Source organism: Corvus kubaryi, unplaced genomic scaffold, assembly GCF_017639235.1.
Source record: "Corvus kubaryi isolate FWS band 111438036 unplaced genomic scaffold, C.kubaryi_AGA036_p1.0 split1-37296, whole genome shotgun sequence".
Lineage (NCBI taxonomy): Eukaryota > Metazoa > Chordata > Aves > Passeriformes > Corvidae > Corvus > Corvus kubaryi.
Window position 1 is genome coordinate 7,563,086 of NW_024582075.1, and position 21,144 is coordinate 7,584,229.

The following is a 21,144-nucleotide window of genomic DNA, read 5'->3' on the forward strand; positions in this document are numbered from 1 at the left end:
GAAGAAATACAAGGTTACTGCATTGGGTCATTAGAGAGCAGCTGGGAGAGACCTTGATGAAAAATGTTTCTCCCACATAGACCTGTCCATGGCTCTAGTTTGCTAAATTTCGCTATCAGTCATGATTGGGATATAAGAGGGGATGAAACATTTCAGCTGCACACATGGTTATGTGACATTTTGCAGATGTCCTTGGGACAGGAGCTCCTCACAACCATCCTGTGTGGGCAGAACCATGAGAGCATTTGCCATGATGCAAGTTGTCAGCAGTCATCTGACCAAATCTGGAGAGCTTTTCAAGGGAGGAAGACACTGTATCCTTGAAATCAAACTCAAGGCACTTCTTGCTATGCAAGAACAAAAGTGTTGGGACTGCTTGTGGCAGTCAGTGTTTTACGGTAGACCAATGCAACACGGGCCGCATGTATTTCGGAAGATGTTTCCATCTAATATGAAAAAATTTATCGTCTTTCCTTTTTACATTCCTAAGTGATCACAATGGAAAGCTGGGAGTTGAAATACGACCTTCCTAGCGAGATGTACCAGGACTCGAGCAACAGCCCGAGATCTAGATGCCGCCGGTATCCGCCTGGTCTCTGTCAGCGTTGCCGGGAGCCTGCCGCCTCCCTCGTCTCTTTATTCCGACAGAGCTCCTCAAAAACCCGGTCTCTGGGCAGCACCCTGACAGGCTTCGCCTGCCCTCAGGTCCCCGACTCAGCGCCGCGCCCACTCCCCTCACGTTTTCCAGGCGAGCGGCCCGAGGGCGGCAGCCTCACCCCCGTCCCCGCCGCCCTTCGCGCTCCACTTCCGGGTTCCCCGCCGCGCCGCCGGGCGCTGACGTCACCGAGCGCGGACCCCGGAAGTGGAGCCAGCAGGGGGCGGGCGGAGCCGCGCGCGGCACTAGGCCCGGGGCGGCCGCGCGCTCCCCGTGACGGCGCTGCGCGCGCCTCGCTCCGCCGGCGACGGCGCCAGGTACGTGCGGCGGCCCGGCCCGGGCAGCGCCGCCGGCGAGGGGCGCGGGGGAGCGGCGGCCGCGGGCTTCAGGCAGGAGGGGGCGACCGGCCCCGGCGGCGGGAGAGTCGGGGTGGCGGCGCCCAGGCGCCTCTCGCAGCCCTGCACCGGGATGAAGACTGCGGGCCCGCGGGCCTCCCGTGTGCTTGGCGACAGGCCCCGAGAGGCAGCGGGAGGAGACGGGGCGGCGGCGGCTGCTTGTGGCAGGGCCCCCGAGCTCTCCGCGCTGCCCACGTGGGCTGCTGGGACGGGTGTAGAAGTACCTGGATGCCCGTGTCAGTGGGGGTGCGGGGAAGTGGCCACGGTGTCACCACCCAGGAGCGGCCCCCAGGCTCTACGGAGCGCCGCGCTGTGCCTGCTGCCACTCCACGTGTTGGCCCCTTCGCAACTGTTTCCCGATATCAAGGGTGTCACATGAACCAGAAAAGGGAATAACAGTTTCAATTTTTTACATAATCGAAGGCGTTGTTCTTCGGAATGTATCCTTACAGTCATTGCTGCAGGTTTTGGTGCTGTCAGCTGCTTTTGCAAAACAAGACTTGCCAGTTTTCTCCGCTGCTTAATGCAAGCTTCCTGTGCAGTTGTAAATGACAAAAAGTCATTTGAGCGTTGTTCTTCTGACTTAATAAAATATGGGCTTGAGTGGTAATTTTCATTTCAAATCTTGCTTTTCTAATTAGATGGGATTGAAAACTTTTTAGACTTAAGTTTGTTGAAGTTGTGCTGGCAGCTTAGAAAGCTGCATGAAATATTTGCCATTCCTGAGTTATCCAAATGTAGAGAAATAATTTTCCAGTTTAAATTGTTACTTTTTCTTGATTTTTGTTTGGCAGGAAGAAAACTCAAAATTTGTAATTCTAAGAGGAGAGGTTGGGCATCTGTAGTTCCTTTCCAGAATCCATTCTCTTTTCTTTTAGAGGAACTGTGGCCTTCTTTTTTCTTTCAAAGATAAATACTGAAGCTTCTGAGAGAGAATGAATTCTTTCCTTCCAGATAGCTAACTTTTAATTGTGGTGTTACATAAGCCAAGCTGCTCAGAACCATGTAAGCCAACTTATCAAGTCCTCACAAAATGTGTCTTCCACTTTACATTATTTTTGCATGGAGTTTTTGGCTAAAGTATTAAGTTTGAATGAGCAGGTCACAGATCTTGTTCAGGACATACCATAATTGGCAAAAGAAGTGTCATAAAAGCAATAGCAATTACAAAGCTAACTGGATACCTCTGATCTTAATGGAACACTGATTTGGTGATTCTGAAGAGTGGGGTATTAACAAAATTTGCCTTGAAAGAAGAATAGTTACCAGTAATATAGCAGAAAGGTGGTGTCCTTTTAGTAACCCTTAGTATTTTCTTGGAATCTTTAAGGAGGCTGGGGGTGAAAGAGAGTGGCAGCATGTTCTGTTAAGAACGGCAGAGCAGCTTTATGAAAGCATCCTGGTTAAAGAAAACCTTCAGGTTTCAAAATTAGGTATTCTGTAATTATGTAGGAAAAGGTAAAAAAGCTCTTGTCTAGGGGAAACTAAAATCTTAACAATTGAAGATACTCAGCGGCTTGGGGTGTGTCACAGAGTGCAACCAATGTGCAAATGCAGAAAGCATGTCTTTATATGCTGCTCTGGGTTTGGAATTGAGGAGATCTGCTGTTCTGAGTGTTTCAGATATTATTTCACTTTCTTTAAAAACAAAAACAAAAAGATTCTTTGCTGACAAGAGTATTGGTCTTCACAGGGTAGCTCCAGATACAAGCCCCGGGTGATGGCTGTTGCTGAAGTTGCTGCCAGTACTTACTTCCCGCATGTCAGCTGGAGGTCTGATGTGCCTACCACTTCTGGTGTTAGTGTAGGCACTCCCCAGCCCACATCTGTCAGAACATGGTGGGTTAAGACAGATGTAATATTTATTGTGTTTAAGCTGACCCAACTATTTTTGTCTGCAGTAGGTTAGCAGGTGCGGGTAGGCGTAGGAATAAGATGAAAACTTCCAGCAGGCCAGCAGTACTGAGCAGCTGGAGGCAGACAAGGGCATCGTCATTTCAGACACATAGCGCACGCTCAGACTGCCCTCTGCCTTAGTGAAATACCTTTAATTATTGGAGTTTTCTCACCGGTGCCTGGATTTTGTCTGTCTTCTTGAGATTGCCTTTTCAGTGATTGTAGCCAATTATGACTATATTTAAATCTGCAAGTTGACTTGACCATGGTCTTTACTGAATTGCCTTTTATGTACTAGTTAGCAAATGTTTGGGAGAGCTTCTCCTTATAATTACTCAGTGGGGATTTATCTTTTAGAATCTCTTCTTTTAAGTTCACAACCTTCTTTCTCTTTCCCTTGAAGACTCAGCACTGACTCTGGAGGTTTTGCCCATTCCAGGCTCTATAGAAAAAGTTCTGAATACAACTCTATTGCTGGTACTTTGAATCTGACCCACTGTTCCTTTGGGGAACAATGTGCTGTCATGACTGAGGAGTTTTTTAGATTTTCAATAGATTACTGGAATTCTTTGAAGTAAAGCATACATACAAAGAATGAATAGATATCTTTTTAAAATTTTTTTCCACAAGCTTACTGAAACAAATTGGTTAACAATGGACATAAAAACATCCTCTTATGAAATTTAATACTGCTCTGTGAATTTGTTTGGTGCCTTAGAAGGATATTTTTTTCTCTTTATAAGTACATGTATCTACTTAGCCTGTAGATCAGTTTCACAGATTTGTACTGAGTAGAATTCTCAGAGTACAATTTAATAGGTTTAAATTTTTTATTTTTCATGGTTATTTTTCAGCATTTTGTGTGCTGTGTGGACTTTGAGAACTTAATACTTAACTACTAACAGCATTCCTTACGCTGTTTTTTGTAATGTAGCTGAGTTTGATTGAAAGGTGAAAAGATAACATTCACTTTTATATCATCCTTGCCTTTCTGCTCAGCTCATCATCAGTTACTTATTAGTACATTAGTTGTGGTAATGATTTTTGTTTTATGGCTGACTGCTTCTATGAATTAGACTGGGACCAAAAGTTATTTATGTCCAGCTGCAGACCCACTCTGTTAAAAAAAGTGCCCAGGGTGCAGTGTCACAGCCTGTTCACATTAGATTCCTGTTGGTGGAATAGGCAGCACTCCTCTCTGCTTCCTGCCTATTGCTCCAAGCCATGCAGAAGATCAGCTGGCTGCATAGTGAGCCAGGTGAAGAAGCTGATCCAGCTGATACAGAACTAGAGATACAAAATTCTTCTTTCTCATTGCATCAACTTGCTCACTGGCATGAGTGCCATCATAAGTAGTAGTGGTGGGACATGGGACAGCAGCTTTAAACTAAAAGAAGTCAAGTTAGAGTAGGTACTAGGAAGAAATTTTTACAATGAGGATGCTAAGACATGAGAGCAGGTTGTCCAGAGAAGCTATGGGTGCCGTGTCCCGGTAAGTGGAAGGCCAGGCAGGTGTTTCGGGCAGACTGGTGTTGTGAAAGATGGTGCTGCCCATGGCGGGTCATTGGACTAGATAAGTTGCAAGGTCACTCAAAATCCAAGTGCTTCTATGAATCTATAAGAAATGATGTAGGACTGGACTGGAGAATCTAGAAGTAGGAGCAGGGCTGAAAGTATATCATAGGGACTTCAGCAGATCATGGATCTGCATCCTGAATCACCTTGTACTTCAGTTGGTGGAAAAGTTGGTGAAAGCCTCTCAGCCAGTTTTCTGAGCAATCTGTTTCATGAATTATTTAGTAACGAATGATACTGCTGGTGAGGCTGGTGGCCTGCTCTGTGGTCTAGTGAAGTCTTCATGCAACTGCTTTTATTCCTATTACACTCTCCTGAACAGTATTGACCTCCATGTGCATGGAACCTCTCTGGTACTACAATTTGTATTCTGTTGAGTGTATATCCAAAGAGGAAAGATGAGCCATGTAAGACTTTATGAAGCTAATTTTAGGTGTTTCTGTATTCTTCTAGGTTCCTGTTGGCCAGCAGAAATTAAGGAGACCGATCTGTGATGAGCTTGCTATATAGACATTTGACTATTATAGGTATTGATTTTTAATACTTAGGTGAAATAAGTATTGTCTTAGCAACCATTAGCTTCTATTAGCTGAATCAATATATTTAGTGTGGTGGTTAATTTAAGAAACTCTTCTATTAGCAAACAGTTTCTATTCTGTGTTGTGGTTTAACCTCAGTTGACAACTAAGTACTGTCAGCTTGTTGGTCACTTCCTTCCCCTTTCCATCTGCCCCAGTGGAATGGGAAGTGAATTAAGAAAAAAATGTGCAACTTTTGGATTGAACTAAAAGCAGTATAATAATTGAAAGAAAACAAAATACAATACTACTAATGATACTAATAATTGTAATGAAGAGGAGAGAGAGAGGGAAATAAAACTCAAGACAGACAAGTAGTGTGCAGTACAGCTGATTACCACCTGCTGACTAATACGTAGCCCATCCCTCAAGAGCCATCATCCCCCTTCTGGGTACCTTCCCCTGTTTATATACTGGCCATGATGTTCTGTGGAATGTCACTTTGGCTTGTGTCACCTGTCCTGGCCATGCTCCCTCTCAGCTTTTTGTGCAACTCCTCACTAGCAGAGCATGAGACACAGAAAAGTCCCGGGCTTGGGATAAGCACTGCTTGACAGTAGCCAAACCGTCCAACATTATTCTCATCCTGAATACCAAACACAGCTATACTAATTCTAACCCGGCCAAAACCAGGACACTCAGGCAGGCAGATGTAAGAATTTTCTTTATTGCATATCTAGAAAGAGATGATAATTAAAATAAGAATTGGCTGTACACATTGTCAATTGTACTGCAAGTTAGCTGGTTCCAGCGTTGACTGGAAACACCAGTAATGTTAGTGGTTTTTTTTCTCGATGCTTGTGCATTTAAAATCAGGCCCATCATACTGTATTTTTCCAGCTTCTGCTTTTTTTAGTGTTGGTAGTTATCAGTTTGTCATAAGGAATTTTACTATAAATTTCAAGTCAACATTTAAGCTAATTTTTTTTTTTTTTGAGAGGGATGTACTGAAAATGTTTTTGGTTGTGTTGAAAATATTCTTGATTACTCTTAAGTACCCCTAAGCAACTCCAAGATGTAGATAAAAAGTATGCAATTTAATAGGAAGATAGCTTTGGAAATTGTGAACTATTTCCCAAGGTAGCTGGTCTGGATTTGTCTGAATTACAAGCTTCATAAAGTTGCCATTTTCCACTTGCGGTACATCTTTTAAGGTACTTAATTTGAATTCTCTGGACATTTCAGCTGGAATGTACATATTCTGCTGACTGATTGAGCTTTCTTCACTGTGTCAGCTTTATGCCGTGTCTGTAGTTAAAGCTCTTGGTGGGACATGGCAAGAAGTGTTCTCTGGTTTCTTGTCATCCCTTGACTGAGGTATATTTTCTCTTAGCAGTAGGCATAGTGGACCCCTCATTGTCTTGTTTTAGGTGCATGAAGAGGTGGTTTATTGTGCTTTGGAGCTGTTTTATACTTTGTCTTGGTTTTTGGAGTAATAACTGCTTGTTTGAGAATATAGCCAAGGTAATTCTGATTGATCATGTTGTCAGAGTGCCAGGTACTCTCCAGGTTGTCTTCAATGCTGTGTTGAAGACCAAACCTAACAAATAATGTAGTGCTTATAGTTTCTTTTGAAGTCCTGCAAGCCAGGCTTTATAAAGCCTTGAAATGCACATTTGAGTGGCTGTCACGTTTTAGCATACAATACATGCAAATCTAAGTCTCCTTGTTTAACTTAAGATGGTAAACCATGTTCTTGCTTTGCATCTTATCTTCTTTTCTTAGGAACAATGTATAGCAAATCTTGAAAACATCTTGCTTTTTTTCCTAACAAATGGGCATCTCATTCCTCTTGCAGAACATATGTGTTACAAACCGACTTCAAGAAGGAAAATGTTAAGTGGGCTAGATTTAAATAAATACAGGTACCACAGTTGAAAGGAAGTCTGAAGGTATTTCGAAGAAGAAATTTGTTAACAGGAAGCCTTCGTAGTGAAAGAGCTGTTACATAAAAGCATTATTAAAATTTGGTGAAATGAGGGATAAACAAGTGTGCTCATGCACACAGTCTGTATGCCTTGAATAATGACCATTGTACTGAAAGAGTATCTCCCCACTGAAGCATATGATTCAATCTTGTGAAATAAAATCTGAACGAAAGAGAATTCTGTGTCCGTATGTTGGTATCTCCTGTGCTGCAGGAATGTGTTAACATAGCCTACCTGTAAGCCAAGGAGGAAGATCTCAGAACCAGCACAGCCATCACAATCAAAGCTACTATTAATGCAAACTTGCATTCAATACATGCTATCCATAAGTCAAAAATTGGTGGCAATTTCCTGATCCTTTACTTTAAATGTTTGCATTTTCAAAAAGCAGAGTTTGAATTTTGGAAGCATAAACTATTTCCTACCACAGTGATCACTTCTTGAGTCCTTCTTTTGCTTTCTCTATATTTCTTTCTTGGCCATGTTGGCAAATCAGGCTAAAAAAGTTTTTAAGCAGCAGCTGTATTCCTGTTCTGTCACCTCAGTTGTACCAGGTAATGAACTAAATCTGAAAATTGATAAATTGAAAGTATAGCCTTTAAAAAAAGGAGGAGGTGAGGGAAAAGAAAGAAAGGAAGGTAGTTTTAACTCAGATCAAGTCCCTGTTTTGGTTTAACTCAGATATGATTCCCTGAACCAATTCTCTGTGCATTGCTACAAACAGTTCTGGGGATAGCATGGGTAGGGGGTGGGACTACTAAAGTCGTTTTGCAAAGATGTGTTTGCGAATATGTCTTTTGATTCTAAGACCTGGGGGCAGGAAGGGTCTTTGTTCTGTATTTGCTCTCTGTGAAACAGTGGGGTACTTGTTATCTGCCTGGATGAAGTTGAACATAGCATTCCCTTGGCTTGGATTTAACATTTCTCAGTATAAGAAATTGTCCTCAATTTTTAGAAACTTTAAGCATGTTCTGATAATAGCAGCATGAAGGCTCCAGGTTATTTCACTCTGTGTTATGTCCACTGTGATAATGAAACTTTTATTTCCATCAAGAAGCAGTACGTGCCTAACCACCTTGCTGTGTGAGATTTTGTATCTGTAGCAAACCCCAGCTAGTATCCTGACTTGTACTTTCTTTATTAAGACATGATTTTTTATTGTCAGTGACTCAGAAACAGACAGTGACATTTTTGGCACACAGTACCATTTGTTCTCTGTTGTTGCTCTTTCTAAATAGGTTATATCTCTTGAATTGTAGCATTACATTCATGTGAATCATCCCATCAACTTCACTAACATCAAATAGGTTGCATGTACATTCCTGCAGGAGAGCTCTAAGTTCTTGTTCATTATCTTTCCAACATAATTCTCTGGGCAATTAAAGATTTTTTTTTTTTTATATTTTCATTCTTTGTTCTATTAGTTCTATTATCCTTGTCTTTCTTTCTGGTGAGTATTTAAGTAGTCATAAAAATTAGGATAACTCCCTAAGGAATAATTGTGAGAGGACTACACCAAAAAACCCAGAAGCTTGAATTTTTGCCTGTGTGAGGTATTTGGTTGAAGGAGGAATGAAGGGATAGAAATATGCTGAGATGGGAAATCTAGTTCCTTAAGGATGTCAACCCATGCCTGCATTTTCTTGAGATGAAAGATAAAACTATTACCTGGCTTGTTTCAGACACTGAATTTTTCAAAGCTAGTAGCGTGTTTATTTTGAGAAACTCTGATTTTGCCTTCCCAGTAATGTCCCTAGGCAACATTTTTAAGAACATTGTTTAGAAAATTCCAGAGAAGTGTGATCTTTAGAGATTGCTGCTAACAGGAATGTAACAAAGCTTTATTTCTGTGGGAATGTTAAACTATCTAACTTTCTAGAAAAGGAGCATGGTGTAGATAATGTAGTATTTTTTCTTTGGTTGGTTGTTCTAAATTGCATTTACGTTTAACAGTATAGGGCAGCAGATAGGTTTTAATGTTTTACTTTATGGGAAATGATGGTAGATATACCTCCCCCAAAAAATTTACTGTGGACGTGCTCAAATATGGGAGTGGTGCCCAGAGAAGTCATGGAATCACCATTGTTGCACATCTTCAAAACTTGACAAGTGCCTAAGCAGCACATTCTGGTAATACCTCTTAGTTGACCTCCAAAGGTATATATAGATTTGTACAAGGTATACCTTACCATATACATGGTGCTGTGTTGCGGTGCCTTGGTGTTTTGGATTAGAAAGAAGATACTTGGTAAAGTCTACTGTTGCGTCAGGTATCAACCTCAGTTATCAGTGTGTAAGAATCTCAGCGATTCTACCTGTACAAGACATGCTGTGCTCTCCTTGTTTGGGCATGCCTGCCAGCACCACAGAACAACTGACTGCTTGTTCTGCCACAGGACTGTGGTGAGGATGTCCAGTGTTAGTGGACAACAGGGAGAGTGATCTGAGGAAAGTGCTTGATTGGCTTTGTCATTCCTATACTCGTTCTGTAATGGCAGGATGAATGAAACCACGGGACTGGAGCAGTGTGGACAAAGGGAGCTTGGGAACAAGGAGTTGAGTTGGCAGTGTCTCTGAAAGCTCTTGAAATGAAAAGACAAATGAAAACTTGGGGAAGGAATGGAGTGGCACTAGAAGCTCTCAGGCTGGAATGTGAAGCCGAGTAAAACAGGGAGCTTGTGAGAGAAATAGGATGGTTGAAAGGCACTTTATGGGAGAGGAGGAGTTGGGGTTGGGAGAAACGTGAGTGTTGTACTTAAAACTCAAGAGGAAGGTTAGACAAAATACTGAGTGTCTCCTTATTAAGTCAGCACCTTCATTCAGTGCACTGACAAAGGCAGAAGTGCAGTGGAAAAAAAAATTAGATATGATTATGCATGCGTTCTGTGTTGGGTTTGTGTGGCAAGGTTTTAGTAGCAGGGGTCTGCAGGTGTGGCTTTTGTGAGAAGCTGCTAGAAGCTTCCCACATGTCCGGTAGACCCAGTGCCAGCCAACTCTGAGATGGACCTGCTGCTGGTCAAGGCTGTATCCCTGCAACCCGTGGATGTTCACAGTGGGTCAGGGTGGTGCCTAAAGGAGCTTGCCAAGACTGTGTTGGACAGAAAGTTAGATAAAAATGACGCTACCTTAGAGAAGTAGTCAGGAGTAGAGATCACTTCTTTCCTCTTTATTCACTTTGTTTTTTGTATGCGACTGGACTTCAGTGCACAGGTGCTGAACATTTTTTGTGCAGGCAGTCTTCATTTTGGTATTCCCTGATACTTGTGGACTTGGCATTGTTTTGGTAGTGGGTCTTTTGGTAAGGAAGGCACAAATACTAAGCCTATGCTATCATCTATGGAAACATGATAGTATATAAGATTTTATTCATCTGCAGAGTGATTTTAACCAGCTTGAAGGTATTTTAGTACACTTAGAATTTTGAGTGGTTGCCAATAGAATGAATAATATCACATATCGTCAGCCTTCACAAATTTGTCATGGCTGTGGCCCTGAGGGTTTTGACATTTTCGTTATGAGAAATTTTGGCTTTTTTATGCAAATTAACTCAAATCAGAAAGGAATTCCCGAGAACACAAAACTGAGACCCCTGAGACCATGAGCTCTTAATTCTTGCTCAGCCAGACACTGCTGTTAATGATTCTCACATCCCTTGTTATGATCATTGCTGGTCATTGCTGCTGTGGGAGGTGACTAACTTGTAAATGGAGGTATACACACACACACACACACACTTTCTGTATATTCATTTGGTGTGCACTTTTGCTTTTTCTTATCTTCACAGAATGGTAGAGTTGTTGACATTGGCAGGGACCACTGGAAATAGTCTAGTCCATCCCAGTGCTCAGAGAAGGATTAGCTAGAGCTGATTACTTGTGGCAGTGTAAGTTTTGAGTATCTCCAAGGACAGATGTTGGGGAAGATGAAACAGGAAAGTCTTATAAATATGATTGCCTGACAAAAGATTTTGGGAATATGAAAACTACAGGTGACATCGAAATGAAAGCCATTTTTGAAATACCAAGTCTTAGTTACTGAACAACTGGAAAACAATGGTATGGCCGACTGAAGGTAATCCCCTCTTGATTGAACAATACCCTTTGATTGCAGGCAGGTCCAAGGGTCAGAGCAGACCCTACTAGCTCAGCAGAAGGGGTCCAAAGAGTAGTTTTTAGAAGTTAAGATGTAACACTCTATGGTAATATAAGAACTCTTATAGGCTGTATGTAAATGCTATAGGATTTGTATCTTGTATTAGATTGGTTAGTGACAATTAGAATATTCAGTACAGAAGATGATTTATTGTATTGTAACCAGGACTTCAGACACTCTTACACACTCTTATCACTTCTTCTTCACTCTCATTCCTTTCGCTCTCTCTCCCTCTTTACTTACCCGCTCACTCTCTTGCTCTCTTGGGCCTGCTCAGAGCTGCCAGCTGCAGCTCTAAGCAGTGCCCCTATACCCACGCCCTTTGCAATAAACCCCATGTTCCAAGATCTGACTATAGAGATCTCTCGTCTCCGTCCGTCCCGACCGTCCGAACCACCCCAAGCTCCCGCAGTCCGACGCCCAACGTGATTGCCGAACCCACACCCAGCACCTACAGACAGAGATTCTGTAACCTCTTTTTCTGATCCACTCTAAGCACAGAGGAGCAGTGTGAGCTCTCTGTGGATTACAAATAGAATCATGAAGGTTCGAATATTCCTCGAAACAAGACTAGAACCAAATGAGGCTAAATGTTGGTACCAAAAAATTGATATATTTTATTTAGCTGTAGGAGAGGCAAAGAGAAAGAAAGAAATAGAAAAAGAGGTGGGGGATGGGGGGACAGGAAGAGTGACAGAGGCACAGTAAGTAGAAACATATCCCCCCTCTGTGGATCTTAATGATGTCTTGTTGATCCTCCGGTCTTCTAGGTGGTCAGGGTCCCCTGCTGAAAAAGCATAGAATCCAATGGATTAATAAAGGTTTGGGCCAGGTGGGAATGCCCAGGTATCTCCCCTCTGAGGGGGCAAGTTTGACACTGTCCTTTGCAAGACTGTGGATCATTTGTATCATTTTGCATCAAGTATAGTGCTCTGGTGCAGGGTCTGGGGTACGGTTCAGGGGCCCTTTAAATGGACCATGACACTCCCTCGGCTGCCCCTCACATGAATGTCCTGTAGATGTGGCTTTCCTGGCTGAACCAGTTTGAGTAATGGAGAATGGGTGTTTGTTTGTTGCCTCTGACCAGAGACTTTTCACCATGCACCTGAAACACTCTTCCTCCACTCTCTGGTGGAGTGGGGGATGTCTGTACAAACCTGGTTTCAGTAAATAAGACAGCTGCTGGGCTTGGTCCTCCTGTGGAAGTTTCTTCTCCCCCAGCCCAGACCTGAAAATAGTGACATTTTTTTCTTAAAGTTACTTACAGTCCAAGGCCTCAGCCCAGGGGACCCATTCCGGGTGCAGTGATCTTCAGTGCAGCTCTGTTGATGCAGCTTCACTACGCAGTTCTAATGGACAAAAATCCTTCATAAAAATGTTTAAGCCATAAACTATAGTATTTCAGTCTCTGACACTTGTCTGGGTGCCTGCTCCAGTGTTTGAGTCCCATTAGGGTAAGGAAGTTTTTCTTTATGTTTAAATGTCCAGTTTGTGCCCATTGTATATTGCCTTCTCACTGGACAACAATGGGAAGACTGGCTCAGTGATCTTTTGTCCCCTCTGGCATTTAATAGATACTGATTAGACTCCTCCCATCCCACCCTGACTTTTCTCCCTGCTGACTAGTCCCATCTCTCTTAGCCTCTGCTCAGATATCAGATGCTCCAAGCTGTTACATTTTTGTAGCCCTTTGCTGGCCTCACACCAGTATGGCTGTGTTTGTGTTGTACCGGAGCGTCTGCAACCATCACAGCATTCCAGATGTGTTTCAGCAGTGCAGAGTGGAGGAAAAGGATCATGTCCCTCAACCTACAGGCAATGCTTTTCCTAAAGCAGAATGTAATTGAAAGGATTTTCACTGCTTTGTTTCTTTAGGTCTCATTTTAAACTGTTGGGAAACATTATATATAGTCTAGATACATAGTCTAGAAAATATTTCCTACTTTTTAAAAATTTTGGATTTTTCCCTTTCCAAGTTGTGTTAGCTTGAAATAATATTATGTTTTGTGAAGTTTCAGAGACAGTAATAGAAAAGGTGTATTCATTGGAGGGGAGAAATTTGCTCCAGCTGATGCTTGCAAGATTGAGGAATATTTTGAAGCTGAGTAATTTTTACATATCAACATAAATTGGCAGTTGCTTTCCATTTAGTTTGTACCTTATCCTCGTGGTAATTAAACAAATGGCTAGTTAAGATGTGGTTTACCAGAAATATAAAAGTACTATGTCTGTGCTATACTGGACTTGGTTTTAAAGCACTTGAGACTTAAGTTCAAATAATTCTCCACTCTGCTTACATTTTTGGGTTTTACTAGTTTTGATTGTCTCCAAGGCCAATGTTCTGTCTCCTGTCCCTTTCTCCATTTTTTTTTTCATCTTCATCAGATTTTTTGATCCACCTTCCAAATTTGTACAAAGTCTGCTAAATTTCATGTGCATCAAGGAAGCACATATTTTGTCTAGCACTGCTGATCTTTTATTCACAAGATCTGGGGTTTTGTTGCTGTTTGGTGTAGGGTTGTTTCCTGTCAAATGATTTTCCATCTACCTTCCCCCTTCTTTTATACAGTAAAATTTAGTAACAAAACATGGTGAGTCTGAAAGTTTTTGGTTATCTCTTTCTCCAGCACAAGGAATTTTGGACAAACCATTCTTTGGACGATGTCACGTTTTTAAGCTGTTGTAACTGAAATATTTCTTCAACTTTCACTTTGAAGTAGGTTAAAAATGTAAAATATTAGAGGACTAGCTACATTATTGTGTGGGTGCTTGTAGAATTTTTTGCTTGCTCTAACTGTTCTTGGTAGTTGATTTAGTACTTCTCTTTGAAGATTCATTTTGTCCTGTGTGTATACTGCTAATGTGACTGTATAATGCTCAGTACAGCATTCATTTAGTTACAGAGATAAAGAATTCTTGTTTACACAATGATATTTTAAAGGTAGTGCTATTTCAGCATATATTTGGAAAATTGTCGGTTGTTTGAGAAAATGTTTATATTGCCTGTAACATGCCTTTCAGGAGTCTGTTGTGCTCAGTGGAGCTGATGCTGGTTTATATTTTTCCCATGCAGCACACTGTTAATATATTTCTGCTTTTCCAGTATCAATTTTTGTCTTGGGAATCAATATGATCAGCTGATGTAGAGGTTGATGTAAAGAATTTTAACATAGACAGTCCTTAGTAAAACATGTGTATTGTTCATGACTTTTTAAGGTTAGACATTATCTGTCTGATCATAAGGTGACATGGAGGTAAAATAATTTTAATGGATTGTGTGCCCTTTTCCTGTAATTACAGTTTGTTTATCTATAAACACTGTTGTAGCCATTACATTTTTTAGCTACCACACTATTCAGATCACTAAGTTGTGTTTAACAGCAATCAATGGGCATTTTAAAAATTGAATGGAACAGAGAAACTGGAAAAAAATTACTTTGGGTTAGAATCAAAATTTCATGGAAAGAAACTCCGTTAAGCTTGTTTAGTTTACCAGAAGAAAGATAGGACTTGGTTGTGGTGTCTAATCATGTAAGGGAAAAATAGAGACAAAACTTAACCTACAAAGTGTTGCAATAATTAGTGACTGAAGCCTGAAGCCAAATTCAAACTGGAAATAAAGTACAAAGGACAGTGAGTAGCCTTTCAGACATCACAGCAACTGATGGATTCTTTAGCTCTTAATAACTTGAATTTTGCCGTAGATGCCTTTCTGTAAGAACTGCTGTAGTTCTTACAGTAACAGGAGCTACTGGTCTTAGAGACTGGAACCTGAAGAAAATAAAAGGCCTCTGTTTAAGAGGAAATGGTTGATTTTGAGAGACTCTCTGCCTGAAACTCTGAACCTTCCAAGAAAAAATCAGGTATTTATAGTGATTTTTTTTGTCAAACTAGGTTGCATCTCCCTGTGTCCTTCTCCTCCTGCTTTTATATTCACCTTTGAGTTTGGCATTACTTGGCTGATCTCTGCTCAATCACACATTCTGCACCTACAAAAATTTAACAGTTTTTCCCCTTAGTAGGGATTCCTACAAACTGGTAGGAAATGCAGTGCTTTCAACAAAATGGACAAACAATGCTGGTTTAGAATGATGGAAGTTTCTTTAGCCCATGTCTTTGAGTTGTTACTGCTATGACAGTGTTTAGGCTTGAGGCTAAATCAGTCTTATAGATACATCTATTCAGACTCATTGAAGTAGTCCATCAAACAAGTAGAATTTAATTTTTTGAAGGATTTTGCTTTATAGCGTGGCAAGTAAAAGCTATGAGTATGTATGGCAAAAGGATTGAGAATAAAACAAGAGCACTTGTTCCACATTTTTTCCTTCTGGCTTTCAAATCAAAGGTGCAAATGAAATGGCCAGATTCATTGTCATAATAATCATCTGTATTTGTGGACACCAGTAATCCGTCATGTAGAATGGAAGACTAGGCCAGGAGGAATTGCATAAAGTTTAACAAAGATACTTGTAAAGTTGTGCAGTGACAATGGCATAATTCCCAAACAGCAGGTAGACTGTTGTATGACTGGCTGGGATGATCTGCTTAATAGGAGCTGGGGCTGCTGCTGGATGGCAAGCTGAACAGTGTGCCCTTGTGGCAATGAGGTCAAACCGATTCTCTTGTATTGGTAAGAGGAGTACTAGGGTGCTGTGTCTGGTTTGTCCCCTGATTTCAAGAGAGATACTGATGAAAAATTGGAGATGGTCCAGCAGTTGGCCACCAGGATGATTTGTATGTTAGAAGGATGGTTAGCATGTTAGAGAACTCAACATTTGAAGAAAAGTTCAAGGAAATTGTTTAGGTTGGAAAAGACATCTTCGAGTTCAACTGTTAACCCAAGTCCCCCCAAAAATGATGTTCCTAAGTGCCACATCCACACATCTTGTAAATATCTCCAGGGATGGTGATTCTACCACTACCCCTGGCAGCCTGTTTCAGTGCTTGACAACCTTTTCAGAGCAGAAATTTTTCAAATATCTGATCTAAACTTCCCTTTGTGCATCTTGAGGCCATTTTCTCTTGTTATTTTTGAGAAAAGACCAACCCCCACTTTGTTGTAGAAAGCAAGAAGGTCCTCCCAAGCCTTCTTTTCTCCAGACTAAACACCCCCAGCTCCCTCAGCCAATGCTCATAATGCTTGTGCTCCAGACCCATCACGAGCTGTTACGATCCGGTTTAAACCCAGAAAAGCAAAGCAAACTAAGTCTCTGAGCATAAACCGAAAAGAACTTAGAAGGTTCAAAATATCCCCAGAAATGAGATTAAAACCAAACGAGGTTAGATGTTGATGCCAAAAAAGCATGTATTTTATTTAATAGTAAAAGAGGCAAAGAGAAGGGAAGAGAAAAGAAAGAAAAAGAAGTGTGCGTGGGGGGGCTGGGGGGACAGGGAGAGGTGACAGGGATTAGGTGGAAGCATATCACCCATCCGAGGGTCCCAATGACGTCTCGTTGCTCCCCTCCATCTGGTCTGCTGGTGGTGAGGGTCCCCCGTTGCCACCGTGGCCACACTGCTACACGCTGCCACATGCCGAAGGGAGCAGAACTCCGTGGATTAGTATACACTTTGGGCCAAGTGGGAACGCCCACATGTCTCCCCTGCAGGGGCCAGCTTGACACTGTCCCTTGCAACACTGCGGGTCTGTTGTATCATCTCTGGGGCTCTGGTGCAGGGTCTGGGCACCCCTTTGAGGGGGGCCCCTGGGATGGGCCATGTCACCCCTTCTGCTGTGGATAAGCTTCCCCCCTCCCACACCCCCCCTGGTGAGGACCCCTCAGCTGGGCTCTGCACAGTGGAGGACGGGCAGTCACTGTGCCTCTGACCAGAGGCTTTTCCCAGATACCCAAAGCCTCTCCTCCCTCCACCCCTTTGGTGCAAAGGTCTGTGCGAGCCTGGCAGCTGATGGCCCTGGGGCTGAGGTCTCCACCTTGGAGGTGTTAAGCCTGTGCTTTGTGAAATGTCCCCAGCCCTGAGCTGTTACTTTATCTTATCTTCATCAGCGAGCAGTGTAAGGCCTCAGTCAGGGCCCCATTCAGGGTGTGGGAGTCTTCCCTGCAGCTTTTGTAACACAGTTTTAAAAGTCCTTTAAGAAAATGTTTAAGTCATAAAATATAATATTTAAGTCTCTGACACCAGCTTCATTGCCTTTCTGTGGACACGTTCCAGCACCTCAGTGGAGAGAGATGGCTTGGAGAGGTTTCAGCAGTCATCCAGTACATAGAAGATAGTGGTGAAGGAGAAGTTGTTTTCTGCTCAAAGGTGCACAGTGAGAGCAGAAATTTCATCTCAGTATAGGAAAAAAATCTGTTAGAAATAACTAAACACTGGAGTAAGTTTCTGAAAAGCATGGGGAAATCTCCCTCACTGGAAATATTTAAGGCTCATGTTGGCAGCACCATAGCTTACCTGATCAAAGGCCCTGTTAAAACCTAGTGAAATAAGGTCCAAGAGAAGGTTGGAGACCAGGTAATTTCCCAAGATTTTTTCCAGCCTGAGCTACTCTTACAATGCTGTGGTTACAGCTCTTTGTCAGGCTTGGCTCTGGGCAGAGATAGCAAGGTTGTAGATTAGGCAGTAGCAAACTGTATAAAGAAGTGTGATTACAATTACTGACAGACACTTGATGGAATATTTTTTTACAGTAAAGAAAGTAAAATTTACTTGCATTGCTTTTTTAATTTTTGTTCTTTTTATTGTTGCATGAAAGAAAATAAAAGATGTACTGATGTGGAAAAAAAACCTAAAAATGCAAGTTTGATGCAGTCAGAATTAAAATACCAAATTTATTTAAATATTGAGATAAAAGAAATAATGCCTTTATATTATTCACATTATATATAATATATGTATAGAGGTATGTTGTAGTGCTGCTTTATGAAAATCCAGCAGAAGAAAATCTGTGGACTGCAGGTGTTTCACAGGGCTATTGCTTTGCTTGCCAGATAGTTGAAATTAAGCAGTACTTGGTTCACCTGGTCATATAACACATGCCTCTCAGGCAGAGGGCAGAGCAAAGACAGTTGAGATAGTGTATCAGTAAACCTTGGAGAAGTTATAAACATTGAAGAAGCAAATGTTCTACAGGAAGAAAAGCTGTGGGAGGAGCTGTAAGGCAGATCTCTTGAGGCAGACATTGCTACAAATAAGAGGTAGGTACACTTTGGGAATTTGGGCTCTTTAGTCTGATTCTGAAATAAGGTAACCTGACAATGAACTGTCGTCTTCAGTAGCCCTGCATGCTCCTTTCAGTTGTGTGTGATTTGATTCTGCTTAGCATCCATCTGTATCTTTTTGTGTCATCTGCAGTATTTGCATTCGATGCAGGGTAGTCAAGTGAGGTGGTGATATATATTTGCGTGTGCAGTTTCCAGAAGATGTTGGAGGAAACAGGTGTGCTGTAGAAAACTGAATGCACCTCTTACCTTTCTTTAGTCTCCTTTTGTGCACCTGCTCAGCACAGAGTCTGGAGTAGAATCAGAAATGCCTTGCTGTTCATAAGGATCTGGGCTACAGACCTGGATTCACTGCATTTCCATCTGATTTGTATGTGTTCTTTTCAGGAGTCTTCAGTTAATGGCAGACAGTCCTTCATAAAGTCATGTTGTAACTAAAGAGCAAAGGAGGAGAGAGGGGGAAAAGGGATTTTAAAGTACTAGGCACATAGGCATATGTCTAGGGTTTTTTAGCAGCTTTTGATGGTAGCCTAAGCAGAAACCATTTCCCTGGAGTTTCCCACTTTCTCGCTCTTTCTTCTGTGTCACTCTGGAAAATTACTTTGGTGTCTCTCGTAAGAGAAGACTCTTCTAATAATCTTCGAGTTTTTCTCTGTTCAGAGGCATTTTTCTCTGCCAGCTGACTCATGGGATTGCTTGAGAGAAGATGAAGTTTCAAAAAGAAAACCAAAAAACCTGGTTTTGTCCTGTAACTACTTAGTATGTGCAGAGAAGAGGCTATTGAGAGTCAGTCTTCACCTCTCCATCTTTCAAGTCAAAATCCCGTTAAAACCAACAATACAAAGTACAAGCATCTTAATCTCATCCAAACCAAGTTTTTTTATAAACTATCACAGCTATGTTATGAAGTAATGTCATACCAAGTCCTCATAAATCCTTGTACTGTACACTGCTTGGAAAATCTGATTCTGTAAATAAGTAGCATTTCACACAACTGTTTTCCAAATAATTTTATTGCCTCAATATTTTTTTTTCTGTCCTCATCAACTGCGATACAGGCCCATGAAGTAATGGAAAGTAAATCATCCACTAATTATAGCATTATTACATTTTACGTGGACTTTTCCTGGCGCTTCAATTATGGGGTGTTAGTTCTCCGTAAACATTAATTCCTTGGATTTTCCCTAGCATCTGCTGTTTGTGAAGGATTTTCTCTGACCGTTTAGAGGAAGGTGATGGTGAAGGTATGTTGAAATTAATGTCCTGGTCATCAGTACATTCATCTCAGGTGCTGAGATTGAGAAAGCTAAAGAAGGTTCTTTGAAGTTCGTAAAGCAGGAATCCAGTTATCCATAGTTCTGAGCATTGAAGGAAATCAGGCAGGCTGAATGCCTAGAAAATGAGAAATACACAAAAAGAGATTATCTGAAACCATTTTATTTTTCAGGCATTTGGGAATTGTCACCTGCAAATTCCTTCTCTGAACAGAATTCTCTGGGCAGCATTCTCCTGCCTTCACTGCAGGATCACTTTTTCTGTCTCCAGAGCTGATGGCCTGATTCATTAGGTAACTATCTGTCTACCTCAACACAAGTAGGGTCCTGCCCACCTAATTATTGATATTTTGTGTATTTAAGAAAGTACTGTATTTTGTGGTGTTACGGATTAGCCATAACAAACAATACAATAGGCAGCCAAGTCCTTCCTCCAGCCACTCACGCTCCAAACAGTGGATGGGGGAAAGAACTCGAAGGGTAAAAGTGAGAAAACTCATGGGTTGAGATAAAGACAGTTTATAGGACAAGCAAAAAAAAAGCTATGCACACCAGTAAAGCAAAATAAGGAATTGCAGATATTCAGCCATCTCCATGAAAGCACAGCTTCATCACGTGTAATGGTAACTTGGGAAAGCAAACACCGTCATTCCACACGTTCCCCGTTTCTTCTTTTTCAAGTTTTTTTGCTGAGTGTGTCATCGTCTGGTTGGTTGGGTTCAGCTGTCCTGGCTGTGTCCCATCCCAGCTTCTTATGCACCCATAGCCTGCCTGTTGGCCTGGCAGCACATGAAAACAGGAAAGCTCTTGGTGCTGTGTCAATGCTGCTCAGCAGTGTTATTGATGCTGTTTTCAGCACAAATCCAAACCCTAGTCCCATACAAGCTACTATCCTACAATTTCTACTACAAAGAAAACTGGCTTTATCCCAGAGAAAACCAGCACGAGTACTGAAAGCTGTTGCTACTGCAGACGACCATTTTGAACCTCGTGTTTGGTTGATACACCATCATACTGTAAACTTCACAGAGGCTATGTTGAGGTTGTACTGCCTCTTCTTCTGCTATTTTGACATGGGTTTTTGTCTATTTCTCTATTTTTGTTTTGCCTCTGAATCACAAGTTCTTTTACTCAGAGTTCGGATTGAAACGCAGGCTTTTCTTCTAATTGATGTTTATTATTTTCTTATCTATAACACAGCTGCATGGGATGTGCCTCTTAGTTAACAAGGTGGAAAATGGCCGTGAGTTCTAACTTTCAAGGCCTTTTAAGGTCCAAATCACCCTATTATGGAATTCCAAGGAATTTATTTTTACTTATAATCCAATAACTAACTATTCATGATCAGTACTGTGGGTTTTTTGACCCAATACCAGAACATCCAGATTTGTGAAGGAGAAGGAGAAAAGAAGAAGAACAAATCCACACCCCAAATCCTCCATATTGTTACACATATTTATATATTATTATATCCCACAACCTAAATTCTCTAAACCCAGGGTTCCAACAGGTTTTT

General features: G+C 41.6%; 1 protein-coding gene across 7 annotated transcripts in view; it reads left to right on the forward strand.

Moving 5' to 3' along the window:
- The first annotated feature begins 891 nt into the window (after positions 1-891).
- Positions 892-21,144, forward strand: part of FAM172A (family with sequence similarity 172 member A) — a 265,833-nt gene continuing 245,580 nt past the window's right edge. For 4 of the 7 annotated variants that reach the window (XM_042013174.1, XM_042013177.1, XM_042013178.1 and 1 more), the window contains exon 1: positions 19,802-19,921. The gene's annotated coding sequence lies outside the window, so the exon portion shown is untranslated. Of the gene's footprint in view, positions 973-4,974; positions 5,049-19,801; positions 19,922-21,144 lie in introns of those variants that run through there. The other 3 variants (XM_042013176.1, XM_042013173.1, XM_042013175.1) reach the window with 3 other exon arrangements.